Genomic DNA, 8,565 nt, shown 5'->3' with positions numbered 1-8,565 from the left:
AAAGACCACCTCACCCAAGAGTCCACTAAGCAATTCAACAAGATCACCCTGTCAATTACATACTTGGTGACATTCAAAAGGGGGTAACCACTCAATCTCGAGTTGCTCATTTTTGTGAACATTACTCTTTTGTGTCTTCTATTGAGCCTTACATGATAGAGGATGCACTTAGAGATCCAGACTGGGTAGTGGCAATGCAAGAGGAACTCAACAACTTCACAAGGAATGAGGTATGGCATCTAGTTCCACGTCCTAACCAAAATGTTGTAGGTACCAAGTGGGTATTCTGCAACAAACAAGATGAACATGGTGTGGTGACTAGGAACAAAGCCCGACTTGTTGCGAAAGGGTATTCACAAGTCAAATGTTTGGATTTCGATGAAACCTATGCACACGTAGCTAGGCTTAAGTGAATTCGAATATTACTTGCCTATGCTACTTACCATCGCTTTAAGTTATATCAAATGGATGTGAAAAGTGCCTTCCTCATTGGCCCTATCAAGGAAGAGGTGTATGTCGAGCAACCTCCCGGCTTTGAAGATAGTGAGTATCCTTCACATGTTTATAAGCTCTCAAAGGCACTTTATGGGCTCAAACAAGCCCCAAGAGCATGGTATGAATGCCTAAGAGACTTTCTTATCACTAATGGTTTTAAAGTCAGAAAAGCTGACCCTACTCTCTTCACTAAAACAATTGACAAAGACTTGTTTATATGCCAAATTTATGTTGATGATATTATCTTTGGTTCTACTAACAAGTCATCTTGTGAAGAGTTTAGTAGAATTATGATACAGAAATTTGAGATGTCCATGATGGGGAGTTGAAGTATTTCCTTGGATTCCAAATCAAGCAACTCCAAGAGGGCACCTTCATTTGCCAAACAAAGTACATTCAAGATATTCTCAAGAAGATTGGAATGAAGAATGCCAAACCCATCAAGACTCCCATGGGAACAAATGAGCATCTCGACCTCGACACAGGAGGTAAGTCTATAGATAAAAAGGTATACCGGTCGATGGTATGATCTCTACTCTATTTATGTGCATCACGACCGAATATTATGATTTTAGTATGCATGTGTGCAAGGTTCCAGGCCAACCCTAAGGAAATCCACCTAAGGGCCATGAAAAGAATCATGAGATATTTAGTTTACATTCCTAAGTTTGGGCTATGGTACCCCAAGGGATCTCTACCTTTGATCTAATCAGGTATTCTGATGCCGATTATGCCTAATGTAAGATTGATAGAAATAGTACATCAGGGACTTGTCAGTTTCTAGGGAGATCCCTGGTGTCTTGTGCTTTAAAGAAACAAAATTCAGTAGCTCTATCCATCGCCGAAGCTGAGTATATTGTTGCAGGACATTGTTGTGCACAATTACTCTAGATGAGGCAAACTCTTAGGGACTATGGCTACAAATTGAGCAAAGTCCCTCTTCTATGTGACAATGAGAGTGTTATTCGCATGACGGACAATCCTATTGAACACGGACACACAAAGCACATAGACATCCGATATCATTTCCTGAGAGATCATCAACAAAGGGGAGATATCGAAATTGCTTATGTTAGCACCCACAATCAGTTAGCTAATATCTTCACCAAGCCTTTAGATGAAAATACTTTTAGCAAGCTTAGGAATGAACTAAATGTCTTTTTCTCGGAACTTTGATTGAAATCTTGCACATATTGCTCATTTTATACATTTGATCATGCCATATCTCTTTCATTCGGTACAAATGCATATTTCTTATTCTTCTTGTGCCAAAGTTAAGACTAATGTGCTTCCAAGAGTATTTCTATACTTAGTCTTGAAAGGGAAATGGAGTTGTAGGCAAAGGCAAGGCTTCCGCTCCATATTATTCAGTATCCTTTGCCCTACTCATGTATTTACTTTCATATCTTTTTAAAAACCTCTCGATTTCTCTATTTTTAGCGCTTAATGCTAAAGGGGGAGAAATTTATAAGCCAAAGCAAAAGGACCGCACCACCACCCTATTTTCTAAAAACTTTTTTTTAAATTTTGCATTTGCAAAAACCCTCTTCACAGCTAAGGGGAGAACTTTTTCAGGGGAGCTTTTATTTAGCCAAAGGAAAAGCATTTGAAAAAGGGGGAGAATCTTTCAAAACTTGAAAATGCCTTTAGAAATCATATTCTTATACCATTGGCTAAATGCAAAAGAATTTGAAAAGACTTTTCCAAAATATTTGCAAAGACAAGCTAAGTGGTGCAAATGTGGACCAAAATTTCCACTATATCAAAACAGTCATATATACTTAGAACTGCTCTCATTTCAAAGTAACTTATGCATATATGTCAAAATGCAAACTAGATACATTTCTATACTTTGTATTTGCTTTGGTTTGTGTTGGCATCAATCACCAAAAAAGGGGGAGATTGAAAGGGAAATGTGCCCTTGGGCCATTTCTATAAATGTTTTGGTGATTAAATGTTCAACACATATTGTTTTGTGATAAGTATCAAAGAGATGCAAATGGAAAAGCAAGGTATGACTCTAAGCCTTAGTAAATTGTTTTTGGTACTAACATATTCTTCTAAGTGCTAGGAACCTTGTCAAATCGAGAGAAATCGGATTGGAGAAGTTTGGCTCAGGCGAGTCAGACTTGCACCAGCTTGCGGTGCACCGGACTGTCCGGTGTCCAGGCTGACGCGTCCGACGAACAGGTCGCTCTCGGGAAAAATTCAGTGCTCCACGGCTATAATTCACCGGACTGTCCGGTGAGCCCACGACCAACGGTTGACTTCACCAGTGGGCCAACGGTCGACTGCCACCAGGTCAGAGACGATCAGAAGGTCAGAAACGGTCAGGTCACACCGGACTGTCTGGTGTGCCATCGGACTGTCCGGTGCGCCACAGGTGTCGGTGGATCCAATGGTCGACTATTATAGACGTCAACGGTTGGGTGACGTGGCAGGCACCGTACAATGAACAGTGCCTTGTCAAGTGTGCACCGGACTATCCGGTGCGCCCATCGACAGAAAGCTGCTGCTTTCTATCAAACGGCTATAATTGTGGTGGGGGCTATAAATACAACCCCAACCACCTCCATTCAGCACATCCAAGCCTTCCACTCTCACACATTCAATACAAGAGCAAAAAATCAATTCCAAGCCTCATTCAAAGCTTTCAATCTCCTCAAGTGCCACAATTAAGACAAGTGATCATTGGTGATTAGTGACTTGAGAGAGTGTGATTCGTGTTTCATTTGTTGCTCTTGTTGCTTGGCTTTTTAATCGTGCTTTCTTCATCTCCTTATAAACTCTCTAAGTGACTTGTAAAGCTAGCAAGAGACACCTAAGTGTGTGGTGATCCTTGCGGTGTCTTAGTGATCCTTGAGATTAAGAAGCACTCAACCGGTCTAAGTGATCTATTGAGAGAGGGAAAGGGTTGAAAAAGACTCGGCCTCCGTGGCCTCCTCAACGGGGAGTAGGTTCATTGGAACCGAACCTCGGGAAACAAATCATTGTGTTCATTTGTGTTGATCACTTGTGTCGGGTACTATAATTAGGGGTACCCCCAATGCTCCTAAACACGGTCGAAAAACATCTTCAGAACAAACCATACACGGCTGATAAAGCGTGGTTCAAGTCAAGGCCACGTCTGTCGAGGGACGCGATGTAACACCTCAGGTGTTACCATGGCTAGGGCACACCTATACACTAATGACTATGATCACCTGTGGAGGAAACTTAAGGAGCAAAGTGTAAGAGCCTTGGGGGCTAGGTTTTAACCAAGAGATGAGGATGACCAAAAGCATTACCCAAGTTGTGTGCACTTATCACTTTGGACAAGGGGGGGGAGTAAACCCTAGACCTCTCTTGAATCTTATCTTCTAAGCACCTTGGTTAAAGGGGAGAGTTTAAGCAAAGGTGCAAGTCATGACCAAACCTTTAGCACAAAGTTAGGTAACTTATTAACCTACAATTATAGAGAGGAAACATTGCTAAAAGACCCCTTAAGAAACCCCAAATCCAATCCCTAAGTAGAGGAGAGAGCTAGAGCTCTCTAATTCTCTCTAAGTCAAAAACTACACCTACTCTAAAGATCAACCGTGTTCACCTTGAAGACGGCACCAAAACAACCTATGTTCTATACCAAAAATGTGGCATACCACCTAGGGCACCCCTTGGAAAAAGTTGAGCCCGAGACCTTGACGTTTGACATGCCTTGGCATCGTTTTTGTCGTGAGGTGGGCAGGGAGACATACCTGATTTGGCGTCCAAAGATCTCCCTACCTAGGGCATATCTGCCATGGCGACTCACGGATGAGAGACAGCCCTAGGTGCCAGGAAAAGACTCACTCCGGATTTTTGCCAAGATTCGCACGTTTGCGACTTGGGCGAGTTGTGGAACACGGGCAGAAGAAAACCTCCACGTGTTCGACGCGCTCTGCGCACGCCAGAGCACGCCCGCGCGCGCCCCGCGTCGCGCCAAAGGCCAGCCGACGCCATAGCCCACGCCCGCGCCTATAAAGCCCACTCAGGCGTCGACCACACCCCTCCGCACGCGCTCAACCTCACCGGAGCTCAAACTCACCGTCGGTTGCCTGTGCACGGCGTGTCCGCGGCCACCCGAGCCCCTGCCGCCGTAGACCGGCCAACCAAGCCTTTCCCAGCCCCGTCCGACCCTCGGAGAGGACTGAGCACACCTCGGTGAAGCTCCCCGAGCGAGGAATCGAAGTCTGCTTCGCCGGAGAGGCTAGTCCACGGTCGCCGGACTCCCTCCGACCGCCGGCGAGCGTAGACCGGGTAAGCCACTGTGCCATTTTTCGATTCAAGGCACAGCTAGCCTCTACATCACCCCGTGAAGCTCACCGTGCCAATGGATTGAACTAGATCGCCGTGATTTGGCCGGCACAACCGCCGCTGACGAGGACACCCGCCTGCGCACGTGGACCGAGCGATTCCGGCCATCCCCGCCGTCGAGTCGTACATCGCTGTGACCGCCAGAGCCTCCCTGAGCCAACCCCTCCCCTCGCCGGACCCCTCTCGCCGCCGGTAAGTCGCGCCGCCCTTTTCTTTCCCGCGGGTACTGTTTACATTAGGGGAAGGACCTCGGGGAAGAAGAAGGAAAGGTCAGGGGGCTTTTTGAACTGTCAGTGACTCAGGGGAATAGTGGTGCAGGGGTAGATTTGAGTGGGTTGATTTAGATTAAACCCAGGGTCCTCGGTGCAAAGTAGTTTTCCAGGAAACCCTTATTTAAATCTGATTTAAATTTTGACAGAACTTGAATAATCCATAACTTCTGTTTTATTCATCCAAATTTAGTCAAACCAATTTTGTCAGACTTTAAATAATGTAAACTACTTAGGAAAAATATAAAACCCTTATGTACTACAGAAAACTTTAGGGTTCTGATTTAATTATTGTTTTGGCCAAAAGCTAAATAATAGGAAGAAAAATAGTTGCACTATTTGACTAGGGTTAGGAAAATTTGGAGAAGTTTATATCCACCTACTGACCTGTTTAAAAATGCTAAACCTCTCTGTCCACCCCATTAAGGTAGCTTTTGCCATTTATTCTACAATATGCTTAAGATAAAGAAAAATGGAAAAGGTGATTAAAATGATGAACCAGAGGGCACCCTTATTTTTGTTAGAGTACTTATTCAATGTAGATCACTAGAAAAATCTATTATACCCTGGTCTAGTATAAAATAAGTAGGATCCCTTTTATTTTAAGAAAATAAGGAAAACTTAGAAAAACCCTACAAAAATAACCCCAAGGTGAAAACACCCCAACCCTTGGGATAATTAATGTTTTGTTATTAAGAACTTAGGAAAAATATAAAATTTGCTGTTTGACATTTTTCAAATAACAATGTAGTAGAAAGTGCCTTTTTGGCATTAAACTTTAGAAAATCATAACTAAATAACCATCCCTTAGCTTTCTGTGATCTTTGGCACAGAAGCTTATTATTACTGTTAGATGCCAACAAAAATAACCCTTAGGACAGAACCCACCCCTAATTAAGAGATGTAGTGCAAAGTGGCCCATTTTACACAACTTTTGTTATTTTTGTCTAAAGCATAGCCTTTTTACTTTAAACCTCAAATTCCTAGAACAGGCTATAATGACCAATGGAAACCCACTTTAATTTTTACAGAATTTTTGGAAAAAGTTAAACCACTGTTGTAGTTCAACCCTACACTAGAAACCATAAATAGAAAATAAAGAAAGGGAAAATGAATAATAGGAATTAGTGTCATCCTAAAACCCTTATTAACCTGTCCACTGAAATATATAAAGGCAATACCAATTCACTATGCCTAGCCCTAACAAAACCTAAACCTAGAGTGATAAGCATAAACCACTAAAAGCCACGTATGACCCAGAAACCCTAAGTTACTCATTAACTTAGTTTTTCTTCTATTAGCATTATGTTATTAAATCCTGCATAATCATGACATACATGTTCATTGCATTTCGATAGACTGTAACCTTGCTGACGGAGAGTACGTCCTCGTGCCGGAGCAAGGAGCTGCTCAGGAGGTAGCCCCGGATCCAGCACCCGAGCCTGCACCAGAGGATCTGCCTACCACAGCCTTGGAAGGCAAGCCCCGGTTTATGCATAACCTGATATTTATGCTATTTTAATATACTTAATGATTGTAGGATTGATTGTGCACTTAAGTGTAGGAGTTGTTTGAAACCATAGTTGCATGATCTCAGGAATCCTGTTGAGATGAATACTAGTATGCTAGGTCGAGTAGCTGCTTTATTAATTAGGATCTCGGTAGAAGTCGAGTGATTTTTCTAGCACTCGCGTGATATCAGGAATTGGTTGTACCCACTTTCATATCCTCATGATACTAGCCTGTGGACAACAATCCATGGGGATTGGTTGTCTACGAGATGGGAAATTGGAATAAGGATTAACGTGTGGATACCTGTGTCAAGCGTTTGAACGTACTAAACACATACCGAGAAATATGGTAAATCGGTAAGCCTAGTACCTGAGTGAACCTACCCGCAGACATATCCCCTCACGCGACCTGAGACGTGGTCTCCCATTCCGGTTATGGTGGGTACAAGTGTGGTCACTGCACGACGGCAGTCGGGGTCAGTGAGGCATTGTACGCCAAGGCGGTGAGCCCTGATCTGTTGCCAGGGAATCGATAGGGACGGTTGATGTGTGTGGGGACGGAGTGCCCCTGCATGTCGTGTGTTTAGGTTTACCTTGCAAGGATAAAAACTCGATTCGAATCGTCTGCTTCTCGCAGCTAATGAGACTGCTTGATCCATTGTACTGCATTGAGTAACAAGTGGAAAAATGATGAGATGATACAAGATGTTGATTGCAAAAAATGTTTGCTACCATGTACGAGTAGATAGTACACATTTAGCCTTAGGAGAGTCACACTTAAATTGACAAAGTTAAAAACTTGATTTAGAAACTCAGTTAGTACTTTTGGCAACCAAACCCCACAGCCAAACAGTTGCATGTCTAGAGGTAGAGGAGTAGACTCCTCACACCGGGTAAGTCTAGCTGAGTATTAGTATACTCAGCCTTGCTTGCGGCATAATTTTTACAGGTTCTCTGGAGGACATGGTTGCTGGAGTGACTTGGCCGTCCATCTTGCCACTGGGTTGGACTGTCGAGTGGGACCCTACCTCGGCCGAGGAGGAGCATGACGAGTGATGGGACAGGCTTCCCCATCTCTTTGTTTACTTACCGTTAGTTTTATTCCGCTGCACTTCGAACAATGATGACTACTTTTGCAAAAACTCCGATGATGATGTAATAATTTAATACTCCCCTATGCATGGTTTTATGCTTTATTGTATTTGCTCTGTGACTCACCATCGAGTGAGATTGTGGTACTTGATCCTGTCAGTGGCCTTGTCGGACTAGATCCGAGGGATTGACGAGTTATTCCCATTTAAGTGTGGTCTAGCCTCTAAGGCGGGACTTCGGCACTTAAGTTGGAATAATTCGGGCAGCTAGGTGGCTAAGTGATTAGGCCCTACAGGCCACTTTAAGGGACGGGAGTTCTTCCCTATTCCTTTTACATTGCTGTGAGGTCGTTCAGGACGAGCATGCATGCATTCTTAAATTAAACAAATGGAAAATTTAGTAAGAACTTAAATTATGACCAACTAAGTTCCCCAGTACCATTTTGTTTTAATTAAAGAGAAGCTGAGTCTTATTTTTCTTGTTCTTTTTATAATTCTTTTTCTTTTACTTACGCTAAACCGTCCACAGATGACTTCCCATGGATCCTCAGATGACGGAAATGCATTGTCCCACACTGACGGGCTTGCACGAGAGGGCTTTCCCCGCATTTTGTGGGAGGTACTTCAGAGGGCCGGATACACGACACCTCCTCAGTACGCGGTGCAGCAGTTCGAGAAGCACCGAGTGCCCCGCTGTAGGGTGAGGATGACCCTGGAGCCTCATCCCCTACAGCCAGGCTGGTGTTCACTGGACTCTGAGTCTTTTGGATACCGGGCTGAGGACACGATCGAGGCGATTGCTCTGCACGGGTTGACCACTTTCTGTGGATTCCATCCCTTGGAGCTGTCTACCCACCCCATTGGCTT

Source organism: Zea mays, chromosome 9 (genome assembly GCF_902167145.1).
Source record: "Zea mays cultivar B73 chromosome 9, Zm-B73-REFERENCE-NAM-5.0, whole genome shotgun sequence".
Lineage (NCBI taxonomy): Eukaryota > Viridiplantae > Streptophyta > Magnoliopsida > Poales > Poaceae > Zea > Zea mays.
The sequence above is the reverse complement of the archived record's forward strand: the minus strand, read 5'-3'. Positions refer to the sequence as shown.